Source organism: Corythoichthys intestinalis, chromosome 11 (assembly GCF_030265065.1).
Source record: "Corythoichthys intestinalis isolate RoL2023-P3 chromosome 11, ASM3026506v1, whole genome shotgun sequence".
In the NCBI taxonomy this organism is placed as follows: domain Eukaryota; kingdom Metazoa; phylum Chordata; class Actinopteri; order Syngnathiformes; family Syngnathidae; genus Corythoichthys; species Corythoichthys intestinalis.
Genome location: NC_080405.1, coordinates 4488431 through 4505934, shown reverse-complemented (window position 1 = coordinate 4505934; position 17504 = coordinate 4488431). Strand labels below are relative to the sequence as shown.

Here is a 17504-nt window from a genome sequence, read left to right as displayed (position 1 = left end):
GGTTGGTTTGACAAATTATGTCAATCCGTCCATCATGTGCTATAAGCGCCCAAAAACAAAGCACGCGGGACAGGAGATGTCGCAATATGTCTACATTTTTCTTAACAGACTAATGAGAGTAGAAAGGTGACATCGTAAAGAGCAAACAATTATTTCAGCATTGTATATGTGATCAAGAACCTGCTAAAGAAAGTCTGTGCGCCCCCTCCCCTCACAAAAGGAAAATGTTTAACCGTGTCCTAAATCGAAATGCAAGCACGAGCCATGGCTTTGAGCCCATAGAACTAGGACAGACGACGCGGAAGTTCTCCCTCGCTTTTGCAGCAGCAGGAGGGAGATGAGGCTGTCTGTGAAAGCAGAATGATACCGCCTGTCACTCATTTCTGAAACTACGACGAGCGGTGCCTGTGTGCAAGAGAGGGAGGGACTAAGCAATGTCACTTCCCGTTCAGTTATACTGCGAAGCGGTCTTTGGTGATTCGTTCGGCAACGTCACTTCCCGTTCAGTAACCGAACGATTCGTTTGGGCGGGGAGGGAGATGAGGGGGGCGAACGATTCGTTGAACGATTTGTTTGAACGAATCTTTTTACTGAACGAACCGGAATGGATTCGTTTATTCAAGTGAACGACAGATCCCGTCACTAGCGTGAGCAACAATTCTCATTCACCGGAAGCACAGTAGCGCCATCTTCTGACTGGGTAACTAAGTACAATCCCATTGAAAAGTGTCATAAACTGTCAAATTAGTCAATAATACCTGACTGCAGCCGACAGCCGCTACAAACAACGCCAACATGATGCTACGATGGACTGATGTATCGACGTAGATTTGTGTTTTTATTATTCAATTTTAAAAAGTTGCTTCATTCAAAACAAAATTCACTTCAATCCAAATCTTATTTTAGGGCTGTCAAAATTAACGCGTTAACGGGCGGCAATTTTTTAAAAAATTGATCACGTTCAAATATTTAACGCAATTAACGCATGCACGGGACGACCTACTCATGCATTGCCGCAGACTAAAATGGCGCCGTTTTATGTATATTGGTCTTTGTCAGGTGACGTAACGCTTGCAAAAGCTGCAGTGCATGGTGGGTTGAATCGCCATTTTGGGTGCACCGCTCACTTATTGTAAACAACTGAGCAGTGAGAATCGTCTTTGCTTTCATCATTGTCTTTGATAAAATGGGACACTCGTGTTGTGTGAAAGGCTACCATACTAAATCACACGACAAAAATGGCAGAAAGTTGACCACAACGTAAGATTTTTTCGTATCCCCACTTGGAAAAGAGGTTATGGACGGCAGGTTGAGGAAGTAACGAAGAGGCGTCGGATGACCTGGCCAGGGTCGCAGCGGTGAGACGGATGGGTGACTTCATGCGTGTTTGCTCTCGGCATTTTCATAAAGGCAAGTCAGCGCTTTTCTTGTTTAAGTATTGATACTGAATAAGCGACATTAGAAAACAAAAAACAGCAATTTTCTCATAGGCTAACCTTAGCTAGCTAACCAGCCTCACTTTAAACTGCAGGCAAAGAGGGAGGGCAGAGGAAATGGGTTAATCTGTTCGTGATAAATCAGTGTTTAATTTATTCAGCCATGGTTTATAAAAACATTACAGAGTGAATGATTTGAAAGATAAAGGTAAACAGCAAAAATGCACAGAAATATTTATTAATGCATGAGATTTCCTCTTGACATCTGATGGGATGGTAGCACGTCTTATTAAGTGGTTATGATTGTGAAATGCCATGGAAACATCCAATCTTACCTAACTTTCTAGATAAAATCTAACGTGATTGCAGGTGAACCAGCTTATGAAATGGAGACCATCCCTACATCTGGGACACACATCTGTTACACCGACAAACACTGCACATCTGCAAGACGAAATAGCGGCTACGGAAAGAGACATTGCAAACACCAGAGATGAGGGTCCAGCAGGATGCAAACATTGAAGAGCTGCAGACCAAGGAGGGACCATCTGAACCTGGTGAAATCAACAGTCACCAACAGAATGAGGAGGGGACACCTGATGCTGAAGAAAAAGTGGTCAGCTACAGACTGAAGAGGGGACACCTGAAGCTGGAGAAGAAGGAGATCAGCTAATCACAGAGGATGAGACGCACAACACCAGTCAGAATTTGACACAGACTTTGATTATTGACCGTTTGGAAATTTTCACAGAGAAACCATCAAATCTGAAAGCACGTGCCCAAATGTTTTCCAGCTACAAGCACCACCACACTATGAAGTACTTAATAGGTATTACACCCAAGGTAGCCATTTGTTTCTTATCAAAAGGCTGGGGAGGTCGTACAAGTGACAAACTTATAACCTTGAACAGTGGTTTTCTTGATAATTTGTTACCTGGGGACATTGTCTTGGCTGACAGAGGTTTCGACATACAGGAATGTGTGGGCATGTTGTGTGCAGAGGTCAAACTCCCAGCATTTACAAAAGGCCGCGTCAGTTAGCAGCTAGAGATGTGGAGGAAACTCGGAAAATAGCACATTTGAGAATCCATGGTGAAAAGTTCATCGGAAATGTTTGTCCGAAGTATAAGACCTTAACAGGAACCAAACCCATAAACATGATTCTTCCATGTGAAGGTGAAGAAGCCACAATGTTGGATAATAATTATAATAATATGTCTGTGCAAGCTAAGTTTTATACGTTTATAAGACCTAAAACTGTTTAATAAAATATGTCAATGACAATTTTGAAGTTTTCTCGAGTCTTTGCCTCTCTTAAGTACATAAAGAACTGGTGTTGGTTTTGATAATGAAAAGTACTTTATTAATTACATTCAAACAATGTTGTGGAGATAAACACTGTATAGGAAATACGATGTTTGCTGACAAAACAAGCATGACAGTTTTACTTTTTTTTTTTTTTTTTTTAGATGTTTTACTAAAATTCTCGAAACAGCAGCAGCACAATGGTAAACAGAAAATAGCAATACACGGAAATATAAAATATGTGCATACCAGGTAAAATAACTCTAGTTGTAGAATAATGTGTTCAAGTAAATTTGTCCCACTTCACATGACAAGTCCTGCATTGAGAGAAGTGCACATCTTTGCATGGCAATGTCAACACTGAAACAATATATTGTGCAATATACATGAATTTGCATGTCATTATGACAGCTCCTTAACCTGTTTTAGTCATGTGATGTTTAAGATTATATTCAAGTTCAACAATGTTCAAGTAAGAGCTGTATCATGTTTCTGAGAGGAGCAACGAGAGTGACGGCTGTGTTTTCGCAGTCCTGCGGTCTAGTCGAAATGAGAAGAGATCCTGCACCCAGCCATTCGTGAAATGTCCGTGAGCTTCGAGAGATTTATAGTTTTTAAAATGTAAGCGCTGATACCATAAACGAGGGAGTTTTTTATATCCAGCGATGAAGTTGGAGGCAGTAATGTGGCGTCGGAGCTACTCCTGTTCTGGTTTGTTTACATCCGTAGTACACTCAAAATGGGGCATGGAGGCGTGTCCGCTAGTTTGGGCACGTGACTGACAAAGACCGATTGGGAGCTAAGAGGCAGATACAAGTGAATGGAGTGAAAACCGGTACAAAGAGCCGGTGTTCTGACGAATGGGGAGCCTTTGTCGAAGTAGGAGCCCCGTTTTTGACAGCTCCTCAACTCGACCGCGGGGACTATCGATTCAAGGTGTCCCGTCGAACAAATGTAGCATACGTGTAGCTAGTTAGTGCTTCAACAGTCAGTGGCAGGACCTAACATTAAAGATTACTGTATAATTAGCATATTTTAGCAGGCTTATCAAGTCACACGTAATGATATTCTACCACAATTAGCCTTTTTAATAGGCTTGTTACGTCCTTTAACGGTTTTGCCTTTCTCTGCCATTGACAGCTGAAGACGTCCCATCCGTTTTGAGTGGGAGGACTTCCCATGCACTTCAAATGGATTGGATGTCAACTAGTGAAAAAGTCATTGAACCGCTCAGCAGAGGGATGATGAGAGCAAGATTGGACGTCTAATACTGTACTGTATGTGGCACATTTTTAACAGGCTTTTTGTCCGCTAAATAAGTCTTTTTAAGACTTCTTTCTCCATTTCAAGCCTATTTGAAAGTCATACTGGGGAAAATTCAGACTTAAACCAGACTTCATAATGTATGATTGTGATGTTTATGCTTAAACCTATTAAAGACCATTTTAAAAGGAAAAAAAGACATTATAAGCCTGTTAAAAATGCTACCTACAGTGACAGTACTATTTAAAGGATGGTAGTCTATTACGGATAAAAACAATATATTTTTTGAAAGACTTGGAGCAACAGAGCTTAACCCTTTCCTGCCAAATGTGTCACATTTGATACACTTAGGATTTCATGATTTTGAGACTAATTCAGAATTTCTTTTCTCAAAAAACAAAACCAAAAAAATGGATGCAAGTCAACTCATGCATCTGCATGTTCCATGAGAGAAACAGGATTTAACAAGGGTTATAGATATTAGAGCGCTTATTAGACATATTTTTTCTTTACAAATTTGAACAAAGGGTTTAAGACCTTATTTTTCACATTTTGTGATTCTCTGACAATTGCTTCATATTGCAGGCATTAAGGGGTTAAGACCTGCCACATGAATTGGACCTTTTTAAACACTTTTTTATCGTGACAAACCTAATAAGGGATCAATGATGGCACGAGAGGCTAAAGCACAGCAGCAGATCCTCAGACCTGTTCTTTGGATGCCTTTGAAAGTAAATAGTGACACTGAGAGCAATCAGGAGTTCAATTATGTGATGTGAGGAGACAGGAAGTTTCAGACATTTCAGACTCCCAGCCTGTAGGACGGCACAGGCTAGATCTCCTTGAGCCTTCAGAACTTCGGGAGGGTGGGTCTGGTTGTGCCTAAGATCTCTGTTGGCCATATACTCTTCGGCAAACTGTGAAATGGCATTTTAGACATTCCGTTACATATCAGTGCTAAACAACAGCAGCAAAGTTTATTGCAGAGACTCCAAAATCTTAAAATCATTACCTCTAATACGAAAACCCCACAGCTACTGTTGTCCTGTTGCTTGTTATGGGCTACAGTTTTGGTAGTCCAAGTTTTTATTTGGAACTCACGGACCGCCAACCTCAAAAAGTTCCTAATTATTGTTTTATAAGCAAAACAATGAACATGAACATTGAACTTTTAACTTCCATATTAATATAAGACGAGGAATTTAAAACGTTCTGAAGCGGTTACCTCCAATTCCGCAAGATTTTGCTCATTTTTGTCCTCGTTATCCAAGGGATCGATGATCACCAGTGTCCTCTCAGAAATGTGGACAATCTATAAAAGGTTAGTGCCTTTGTGTAATTCTGCACAATGACAGATTTATGTAGTTAACTTACTAATGAAATTTCACTTCTGTATGGCATCAGCTAAATTAATAGCTATATATAATACATTCCGGAATCGGTAGGTCTAAAGAAAATATAAGAAACCCACTAACCACTAAAATCCAATGAGCGCATACAGGACAGGACAAAACCACTTTTTTTCAACAGGGAATTTCCTCTGAAGGACATACAATACCAAAGTATTGTTATTTTGGGTTACTGGCATTAAAGTAATATAGCTAAATATTGGTATGAACTAGATTACCTTTCTAACAGGCTGAAATTTTCCCAAAAACAGACTCCCAGCTACCACATCAGAGTTGGTGAATGGGCTCCTGTTAAAAAAAAGGGAACACCATTACAACTATACTCTGGCAAAAATGAAATGCATTGAGAAAAATAACTATATCCAGCACTTGCCTGCTGCCTTTCAATGAGGATATGCGTGTATGCATCAACAGGGTCCCCCCAGGATTGATAAATCTAAATTCAAGACTTTTAAGAACTTTTTTAATGCCATTTCAACTGAAAATTAATACTTTTCTCGCACCCATTATTTAGATAATATTGAATCATATTAAAAAAATAAAGCACTGAACATCAAATTTAACTTCAATTACTAAATGTGTTTGACAAAAGAATGCACATTTGTTGAAGATACAATTAAAACACATTTAAATAATATAAGGTCTTTCAGAATTTTTTTACCCAGGATAAAATGGATTTTACACTATTATTGTAAAACAACTTCAGAAATTACATTTGCAATACAACAGGTTTCCCTTTTAAGAGGACCTAGTCAAGGTGGTAGGTAGGTAGGTAGGTAGATGGTTGTCAAGTTGGCCACCTTAACTGTAAAGTGCTTGCAATTGGCAGTGAAAGTTTAAAAAACAGCCACTAAATGGCAGTAGTTTACCATTAATTACCACAAAATAAAAAAGCTACACATGACCATTTCCCTTGGTAATTGTTTTCACATTACAAGAAGTATACAAAACACATGTTAATCCTTTGTTAGCTATTGAAGACATTTCTTTTAATCAGATAGAGAAAATTCAATTATTTAATCAAGAAAAACATTGAAATATACCAGGAGGTGTTCTACTATCACCTACATTATAATTTGCCTATCACCATGCCATGTTATTCAGATCAACGTTACCCCACACTCGTTCCAATAATAGACAGTGTCCACCGTGTTGTGTATCTGAGAGTGATGGTGATTCTACGACTCCGGTTTATCCATGCTAAGGCTAGTGCACCTGCCAATACCCCGTTGAACATGGCTAACTCGAGTTAAAACTGCGAAATTCACATTCATTCGAAAGGCAAACCGTGCAAAAATACATTATTGCATCGAACACATTTTAATTGGAGAAATTGGCAACTTACTTTGAAATGTTAAGCTGGTCCACTACCTTCGCATGACCCATAAACTGCGACCCAAAGTATCTGGATGCGACTTGGTCGCCGATCCAATCCCTCACATGCTGGTCCAACTGTTTGGACTTGGTTGTCTTGTTAAGGCTTTCGTCGAACATAACAACTAAGGCATCTGAGCAGTTCCTTGCATTAGCACACAGTACTGTGCGATTGCCTGCTGTTGTGATGTTGGTGGTGCTAATGACGCTAACGGCACGCACGCACGAGGTGCCGTGCATCTACGCGTCATCTTCGTTATGGATTTAAAAAAAAAAAAAAAAACTTGGGTCACGGCTATAATTTAGGTTGCCCTGAGATGTTCTTGAAAATTAAAACCACGGTGAAAAAATTCCAGACTTACGACAGCTAATTTAATACTTTTAATACTTTAAATAATGGAAAACTAAATTCAATGCTTTTTAAATACTTTTTATAACTCGCGGGTACCCTGATCAATTACCTGCATAGCAAAATAAAATAAAATAAAATAGGCAAAAGGCAAGAATCTTTGTTATTTGCTCAATACTTATTGTTCCCACTGACTTCATCAGACAACCAGCTGTTGCCTTTTAGTGTATGAAAAGACGTGTCACATAATTTATACGGTCTAACGACAGCCTCCACCTTGCCTTGGTCCTCTGCAGCCCACAGTAATTGTCAAGTTCAAAATTAGATCCTTAGGTAGACATTGTAAAATTGCCCAAAAATAAGGAGAGAAGACACTCAGTTTTCTTGGCCAAGGAGGTCAAACATGTGACTCAGTAGCCACCAAGATTGATCTAAAGGAAAAAAACCCTCCTTGGTATTTTATTTAGGGGTTTTCCCTGAACAAAATGGGCGTCGCCCTGAGGGAGGGGAAAGCAAGCTGGCGACACCCATGTGGTTTTTTATTGGATATAAGCAGTCAAAATAATGCAGACACTTTTAGTTATGCAACGTTAAACAATCAGCAGAATAGTCCAAACACTTCCAGTTGTGCACCGCTGTGGCCCTGGAAGATGTCCTCGGATGGAAAATCGTCCTCGAAGGGCTAGGCGAAAGTCCAAACCCCAGGTGCTGGGGTTGTCTGGAAGGTCCAGTTACGCAACGGCGCGGCCATGAAGCCACTCCGACCCTCTTTCTACACTTTGTAACACTTAAGCATTATACTACAATCTGGTATAGCAAGCAATGATCATTTACTGGTTATATATGTAAGAAAAATATGGCAATATGTATTATTTATGGTATATATGAGCATAAGCATAACTAGAAGTAAGAAGAATATGGCAGTATGTATTATTTATGGTATATATGAGCATAAGCAAATATTCAATCAACCAACCAAGGAAACATTTAATGAATCAAAACCCCGATAATTATCTTAACAGTAATTTAACTGAAAACACAACATTGTTAAATCAAAAAAATTTATTATTATTATTATTTACGGCACTTGACCAGATGACCATGAGGTCAAAATTATCTACTGAATAGGCCAAACCACCAAATAAATCCTGACGGTCGTTCACCAATTTTGTAAGAGCTGTACGAAGTAGAAGGGTACAATTAGATATACATTTTAGAACACCCCCAAAAAAACTTGCCGTTCTATGTTGCTATTTGTCCTCTCATCCAGCCCATTCGTCTGAGGATGATATGCAGCTGTAACACTCCTTTCAATGCACAGGAGGGCACAAAGGTTATCGTTGAGCTGAAAAACTGATACAACTTTGTAAATAAATCCAATTTTTAAAAAAAATAAAATAAAATAATGCATTCAGATACCTCATTGACAAATTCTCTTCCTTGGTCGGACAGGATTCTTTGGGGGCATCCGTGTCTATAAACAATTGAGCAGATCCGTTATGCCACTTCTGATGCGGTTTTGGTTTTTAAAGGAAAGGCCTCAACCCACTTGGAAAAATAATCGGTGGCAGTAAGAATGTACTGAAATCCATCCTTGGTTTTTGGGAGAGGCCCTGTCAGGTCTATCCCAACCAACTCCCAAACAGCCTGTGAAAGGCAAATCCAATATTGAACATATCTCCTACAGCTATTCGTACACAATCTGAAGAGCACCATGTTTTATCTTTGAAGTTTTTAACTTAATCTGGGTAGATGGCTCCCACCTTGATATGAAGGGAACACATAAAAACCTCATTTTCACACATGTCCAAATATTAAATACATGCATGAAGTTAGACAAAGCTGTTTCCAATTTTTCACGCATGTCATAAAAACCAGAAATACATTTCTTTATGTGATGACACACTGTCACTATAAAAATATACCTTAATGCTTTGTAATGGCTGTGTCACAGCCAAAGAGTCACCAGTCCTCTGACATCCGTCGCATTCAGAGACCTTAAAACAAATCGTCATGAGAAACGGGTCAGGTTAATAAGATCTGAAATAGCTGACCAAAATTACTTAGTGACAAAATGCAGAAATAAACCATCACATACCCATCTGTCAATGTCCACTGTCATGCCATCCCAATCATTTCTGAAGTACATTGAGGATCTGGTTTTAACAGTGCCTGCGTGTGCACCAATTGAAGCCGAGTGTACTTCATTGAACAGTGATCGTGCTTCTGTTTGGGACTGGATCACCCGTCTTCTCCCAAAGAGCCGTCCTTCTACAATGAGCATTGATTGATCACATATAAACACAAATACTCATAAATAACAATTATATAACTGTATATATGCATACATATACATATAAATAACAGCAACATCACAAATACTTTGCCTACTCACCCTTCAGTTTGAGCTTCTGCATCTATCTTCTTAAAGCACATTTCTGAGATTTAGTATAAAAGTTAGGGAATTCACCCCTAGAGATAATTGAAAATCTCCTGGAACCTCTTCTCCATGTTGTTCACCAACTGAAAAGCACATGCACAAAAAGACAACTTTGAAAAATGACTTCCAAATACTTTTATACATACACTCCCGAAAACAATGATTAACAGTTAAGCTTTTTTGAAAAACGATGTATATATATATATGATAGGACTTAGCGCTCTCAAAATATAATGGCATAATTGGGTCACTAGCCATTCGTAGATATGGTTAATTTCTGTATGATTTCAAGCACGACTCCATTAAAACCCAGGTCACCCAAATGTCTAATGCTTATATCATACAATGCTAACTTCCGTACGCTGTTAACCCGCTATAATGTAAAAAAAAAAAAATCTCTCTTGAAGCATAACCAAATCGTCATTAAACCTTGGCGACCCACGCGTTTACTGCTTATCATTCGACGTTAACTTCATGACGCTTTTGTCTTGCAATATCATCAATATTCCAATTCAGTCTTTTGTGACTGCGGTCAAGCCACCCTCCACTCGTAAAAACGAAGTCAAGCTAGCCGCCCCTCAATTGGATCATTGTTTGTATTGTGTGCATTACGGTAATGCAACGCGCTGGCTTCATAATGGTGCAACGTTCTGGATTCATAATGGAACGGCTTCACAGCGCAAGTCCCCCGGTCGCTTCACAGCGCGAGTCCCTTTATTGAAAAAAATTAATATGAATAAATAAAAAACGGGAAGCCATCCAAGAACTGGTCCACTTGAGAGAGGCACTCGAGCACCCCGAGACCCAAACTAAAGTATTATGATGTAAAAAATAATTTAGGAATTCCGAGTAATACTACTTGGAAAATTGCTAGTTATTTCTGTCATTTACCCTTATTTCAAATATTAATTTAAAAAAGAATCTGGCTGATATCCCGGGACGGGTCCACTTCTGGGGTATACTCGACGACTCCAAGACTCAAACTAAAGTACTCTGATGAAATTCTGACGTATCATTTCAAAATAAAATTACTCTGAGCATTGCCCATTTTTGCTGTCATTTCGCCTGATTTCAAAAATTGATTAAAAAAAATCTGGCTGATATCCCGGGACGGTTCCACTTCTAAGGTATACTAGACGACCCCAAGACTCGAACTAAAGTACTCTGATAAAATTCTGATGTATCATTTCAAAATAAAAGTACTTTGAAAATTGCCCATTTTGGCTGTCATTTTGCCTGTTTTCAAAAATTGATTTTAAAAAATCTGGCTGATATCCCGGGACGGTTCCACTTCTGGGGTATACTAGACGACCCCAAGACTCGAACTAAAGTACTCTGATAAAATTCTGATGTATCATTTCAAAATAATATCCTACCTACTAGTTCTGAGAACAAGGGTTGGTTCAAGTCATGCCTCCGGCCTTCCTGTATGACACTTCTAAAACACCGGATTGGTGAAAAGGTGTCTCCTTGTTCAGTAGGAGTGAAATCCTCCATCCACTGCGGCCCTTTGTGGAATTAGTTTGGGGACGGCTGATCTAAAGTCCCTTTTGAAAAGCGAGGACACTATAATTTGCATACTTTGTATGTTATCCATGTGTGTGTTGTTTTTTACGGCTTCTCCGTTTTCCTTGCACAATCCGAAAAACAAGCATGTAAGGCAGATTGAACACTCCAAATTGTACGTATATATGAGCGTAAGGGTGAATGGTTGTTTGTTTAATAGTGCCCTGGATATCAGCCAGATTTTTTTTTTAAATCAATTTTTGAAAACAGGCGAAATGACAGCTAAAATGGGCAATTTTCAAAGTACTTTTATTTTGAAATGATACATCAGATTTTTATCAGAGTACTTTAGTTCGAGTCTTGGGGTCGTCCAGTATACCACAGAAGTGGAACCGTCCCGGGATATCAGCCAGATTTATTTTAATCAATTTTTGAAAACAGGCGAAATGACAGCTAAAATGGGCAATTTTCAAAGTACTTTTATTTTGAAATGATACATCAGAATTTTATCAGAGTACTTTAGTTCAATACTTGGCGTAGTCTAGTATACCCCAGAAGTGAAACCGTCCCGGGATATCAGCCAGATTTTTTAAAATCAATTTTTCAAATCAGGCGAAATGACAGCAAAAGTACGCAATTTTCAAAGTACTTTTATTTTGAAATGATACATCAGAATTTTATCAGAGTACTTTAGTTCAATACTTGCGGTAGTCTAGTATATCCGAGAAGTGGAACCGTGCCGGGATATCAGCCAGATTTTTTAAAATCAATTTTTGAAATCAGGCGAAATGACAGCAAAAATAGGCAATTTTCAAAGTACTTTTATTTTGAAATTATACATCAGAATTTTATCAGAGTACTTTAGTTCGAGTCTTGGGGTCGTTTAGTATATCCCAGAAGTGGAACCGTCCCGGGATATCAGCCAGATTTTTTTAAAATTAATATTTGAAATAAGGGTAAATGACAGAAATAACTAGCAATTTTCTATGTATTATTTTTTTATATCATAATACTTTAGTTTGAGTCTCGGGGTGCTCGAGTGCCACTCTCAAGTGAACCCGTTCTTGGATGGCTTCCCGTTTTTTATTTATTCACTTTTTTTAATCCAGGCAAATTGATGCGCTTTAAATCTTTTCTGTTGCAAACAAAACAATGTTAATAAAGTTATACTTTATTATAAGTTGATCTTTGATTGATCTTTGATTCCATTTGATTGATTTTTGTAATAGAAAAAAAGGACACAATGTTAGGCAGAGGTGTACTTATAGTAATTTTACAGACAAATGATACTATTTACAGTGGCAGCAGAGTTTGGGGGGGGGGGGCGGGAAACATTCACGTCTTCCTGGGGGGGGACGTCACAGAAAATAATTGAGAAGCACTGTACTAGACTAACATCAGGGGTGAGAATTCCCTGCCCATAAACTTGAACAAGATTTCTTGTACAAAAAACAGTACTGGTCCCAGGTGTTCATTAAGTAGACAAACACAATGTTATGCAACAAAACACAGTGCTATGCGACAATAAATGAATGTGTTACGACTTGAAATGAACATACAGTGTATCACAAAAGTGAGTACACCCCTCGCATTTCTGCAGATATTTAAGTATATCTTTTCATGGGAAAACACTAACAAAATGACACTTTAACACAATGAAAAGTAGTCTGTATGCAGCTTATATAATAGAGTTCATTTATTTTCCCCTCAAAATATAACCATTAATATCTAAACCCCTGGCAACAAAAGTGAGTACACCCCTATGAAAAAATGCCCATCCCTAAATGTCCAAATTGTGTGCTGCTTGTCATTTAACCTCCAAAATGACATGTGACTCATTAGTGTTACTAGGTCCAGGTGTGAATAGGGAGCAGGTGTGTTCTAATTTGTAGTGCAGCTCTCACACTCTCATACTGGTCACTGAAAGTTCCAACATGGCACCACATAGCAAAGAACTCTCTGAGGATTTTAAAAGACGTATTGTTGAGCTACATGAAGTTGGCCAAGGCTACAAGAAGATTGCCAACACCCTGAAACTGAGATGCAGCACAGTGGCTAAGATCATCCAGCGTTTTAAAAGAGCAGGGTCCACCGTCTTCAGAAGCAGTAAGGCAAGGCAAATTTATTTATATAGCACAATTCAACTCAAGGCAATTCAAAGTGCTTTACAATTTAGCGATGGGTCCGTGAGGCCTCGTGAAGCGTGTCGACACACTGACACACAGTGTCGACACAGTGTCGATACTGTGTCATTGAATACTGACACCTGCTGGACATAAAAAAATCTTACAGGCAACCCACTTGACAGACTGACACTGATTTGATGACCTAGTATGTTCATTAAAGACATTTAAATCTTTGCATTCATTTTGTGTTATTCCACATCTTTGAATAATGTGAAAATAAAGTAATGTGAAAATCCAATGATGTATATAATACAGTGGTACCTCTACATACGAATTTAATTCGTTCCAGGACCTTGTTTGTAAGTCGAAATGGTCGTATGTCGAGCAGGATTTTCCCATAGGAATACATTATAATTCCATTAATTCGTTCCAAAGCCTAAAAACATACACTAAATTCTTAATAAATACTGCTGGCACTGTTACAAATGGCAATTAAACATAGAAAAACAAATAAGTTATTAATAAATAATACAGAATAATATAATAATAAGAAGAATAATTAATAATTATTCCTGTAAATAATGTAACGAATCGGATTCTAATATGGCGGACACTTTTTACTGTCCCTGAACGCACCGCGAAGGTGACGTCTCAGTGAGATAGGTCGGTGCGGTAGAGATAATACTTTCGTTTTCTTGAGAGCGGTCAACTGCTTAAGACAATGGGCGTTTTGTGTTGGATAAGTTCTTAAATAAATGATAAAAACGTGACGAAGCTGGCGATTTCCTTGGCAATGTTACCACAATAATAATTGTCACCTTAACTTATAAATAGTGGCGAACGGTGGTCGGAAGAGGACCATGGAGCTGTATTGTTGAGCCAGTTCAGGGACGCGCACCCCAAGCTCATATTTTTCTATAACTTGCATCTTCATTTCAAAGGTAAGCATCACTTTTTTCCTTGTTTCTCCAACTGTATCAACTTTTTTTGAAAACTGTTGATTTCTCACACAAGAAAATCCACCGTGCGTTCGTTTGCAGTGTTGTCATGTCGTCGTATTTCGAGCAACTCGTCGGATGTAGAAACAAATGGCGGCTCAAATTTTACGTCGGATGTCGAAAAGATCGTGTGTCGAAGTGATCGTATGTAGAGGTACCACTGTATAATGATAAATATAATGATGTAAATGAGCATGTGGACTTTTTACAGGTTTTTATTCAAAAAAATAAGTTTTTCCAAAGTTTTAAAATTAAGACGGTTTCGTTTCTTGCTGGCAATTTCTCCTGCGGCTGAAAATACACCCTCACATGGAACGGAGGATGCCGGTGTGCATAGGAATTCCTTTGCGAGTTCAAACAGATGTGGATAGAAGGATCTTTGGGTCTTCCAATACTGGAGTGGCTCTGCATTTTGTGCAATATTTGGCTCTGCCATGTATCACTGCACTTCTGATATTGCATCAGCAGTGGCATTTCCTCCTTGTCTCCCCACTTCTTCATCCAAATGCTGCCACAGGCCATCTAAAAACACAATAGGCATTTTAGTACAACTTCCAAATAAAACATAATGATGAACAACATGCCAGATGTGGTTGCAGAGAGCTGAGATGATGGTCTGGGCTGGGCCTCGTTTGTGCACCCGATAACCCGCGCACACTCAGACCGAAGTCTCGTCACGGCCTCAGCGCACCTGGAGGAACTGCGGAACCCAAGTGATTTGAATCTGGGGTCTAGAAGTGTTGCCAATGTTAACACACTGATACACTCCAAACTGGAAGCAGTGTCTGTGACTTGACGCTTGAGCTGATCATGGAGTTGTATGGCTGTCTGTGTCCGCAAGGTATGACGCTCAAGTGCAAAATAAAGCATTTTCATCATCGGGCTGACCTTTGAACCTGAAACTCGCCTCTCTTCAGACAACTCCACTGTAGCTTGATGGAATGGATCCAGCACGACGAGTGCTTCTCCAATGATGGTGAACTCATCAGCTGTCAGTAGAGTCAAATCAGTCTGAAGAGAGGAGAGAGATACTCACACTGGTTCCCTTTCATTATGAAGCCTTGATAGCATGTCATAAGTGCTGTTCCAGCGTGTGGGTACCTCATTGACGATTTTCAGTGTTGGCCGTCCCATCTGTTGCTGCACCTGAGCAAGCTTCTCCTTGGCTGTAGTGCTGGAACGAAAATATGTGACAATGTGCCTAGCTTTGTGTCTGATGGCTGTAAGTGTGTGGATTTGATCACATGATTTCCTAACTAGTAAATCAAGAGTATGTGCAATGCAAATTGAATGGCGAATATGGAGTTGTCTTGTGGAAGCTATCATGTTAGCGGCTGCATCAGTCACAAGACACTTTACTTTATTGGTTATGGCCCATTCCTCCATCATGCCTCTTTTGACTTGGGCCAAATTGTTTGCAGTGTGACGTTGTGGAAAGTATTGTACACCTAACACTGACGTACACAACTGCAAATTCTCATTTATGTAGTGACAGGTCAACGCCAAGTAAGCCTCCATGTTCACAGATGTCCACATGTTAGCCGTTATACTCACTGCCACAGCTTTCTGTACTTTCAATTTCACATGTTCCCATGTTCTCCAGGTACTTTTTGGCCACCATTTGTTTGATGGTCTAAGAATTAAATCAAACACAAATATATAAATTTAAATTGCACTTGACATAAATTAGTTATAGCAATAGTACTTCATATAACTTCCACACAAACCTTCCTGGTCGGCAAAACATATGAGGGTTCAAGGACCTGGATCAGTTCCTTGAACCCTTCACTCTCCACAATGCTGAGGGGCTGACAGGCCTTGAGAATGAAGTTCAATAGTGCCTCGTCTATTGACTGCTTCCTGGAAACTGGATTGTTAAACATGCAGTGGACAGCAAAGAAACTCAAAAATCAAAGGATGAAGTGGACATTAAAAAAAAAAAAATTAAAAATCAGTTTGATTACCAATTTCTAATGATCAAAAAAGCAACTGTAAGAAAGTAAGGAAATGCTTTATACCGGTGTTCATCCTGGTTGTATCAGGAACTTCATTCTCATGCTTGGCTCGATAATGCCTCAGCATTGAGGAGGTGCTCTTATTAGTGAATGACAGTTCGGACATACAAATGCGACATTTCACCTGCATAAAATAATGTGATAAGAATGTACCAAGTTACCTTGAAAATAATTTGAATTAGAAGAATCAAACATGACAAGAGGAAAATTTCTGTGATACTGGGTGAAGATTGAAATAAATACCTTATTTTCCGATATGTGATCAAAATGGTCCCACACGGAAGAGAACTTGCGTTTTCCCTGCTCCATTTTCCACAACATAAATACAATGTGACGGAACCGTGGGATATGGTTGTTTCACCAGCTCCATCGCGTTGACAGATGCACGTCCTTTTATACACGTCCTAACTGGGTCGATGCATGGCACCGGGTCGACGCAGTTCATGCATCGGTCACGTAATTATGTTAAAGCATATACGCGCTCCGACACGGGGGAGCTCCCACAGCATTGATGTCACTGGACCCATCACTAACATAGGCCATCAGAAAAAGTGAAGTGGACAATAGATAAATTATAGCTTAATTAGCCATTTCTAATGAATTACCAACATAGCTACTGTGGGAAAGTTAAGGAATGGCTCTGTGTTTATGCTCGGATTATCAGTAACTAAATTCTCTTGCTTGGCCCAAAAATGCCTCAGCATTGAGGAGGTGGCTACTGTATGTGTATGACAGGTTGAAAGTACAAATGCGACATTTCACCTGCAAAAACAATAATGTGATTAATATAACAAGGGTTCATTGAGCAGCGCCGCACGACTCGATCCGGCCATCGCGTTCAGATCAAGACTCGTACCCGCGCGTACGACTCGATCCGGCCATCACGTTCAGATCAAGACTCGTACCCGCGCGTACGACTCGCACACGATGAGAGGCGAGTGCTCTGACCACCAGACTAGCAAGTTAAGTAGCAGCACATCCTCTTGAAGGTATCGAAAGGGAGGTTTCCACGCACCGCTAACGACGGACCCGTGTGTACCCGTCACACTAATAAACTACGAGTTACCTTAAAATTTATTATTATTGTTTTTTGAATGGAAGATGACAAGTGTGTTTGCCCTGTATTACGTCCATTTCCACAGCATGTAGACAACGAGGAAGTAACCGTGAGACGTGGATTGTTTCAGCAGCTCCATCGCGTTGACAGACGCGCTTCCTTTTGAACCAGTTTGCTGCGTCATGACTGTGTCGACACAGTTCAATGAGTCCATGCATCGGTCACG

General features: G+C 39.5%; 3 long non-coding RNA genes across 3 annotated transcripts; all 3 read right to left on the bottom strand.

The window, feature by feature from the left end:
* Nucleotides 1–4860: 4860 nt before the first annotated feature.
* Nucleotides 4861–5704, bottom strand: LOC130923673 (uncharacterized). Its single transcript, XR_009064746.1, has 4 exons — nucleotides 5632–5704; nucleotides 5230–5316; nucleotides 5017–5128; nucleotides 4861–4921 (listed from the first exon to the last, which is right to left on the bottom strand). It is a non-coding gene; the product is annotated as an uncharacterized LOC130923673 (long non-coding RNA).
* Nucleotides 5705–8160: 2456 nt separating this feature from the next.
* LOC130923674 (uncharacterized) lies at nucleotides 8161–8783 on the bottom strand. Its single transcript, XR_009064747.1, has 3 exons — nucleotides 8686–8783; nucleotides 8556–8610; nucleotides 8161–8481 (listed from the first exon to the last, which is right to left on the bottom strand). It is a non-coding gene; the product is annotated as an uncharacterized LOC130923674 (long non-coding RNA).
* Nucleotides 8784–9059: 276 nt separating this feature from the next.
* Nucleotides 9060–9579, bottom strand: LOC130923675 (uncharacterized). The gene is made up of 3 exons (XR_009064748.1): nucleotides 9532–9579; nucleotides 9235–9372; nucleotides 9060–9133 (listed from the first exon to the last, which is right to left on the bottom strand). It is a non-coding gene; the product is annotated as an uncharacterized LOC130923675 (long non-coding RNA).
* Nucleotides 9580–17504: the final 7925 nt, after the last annotated feature.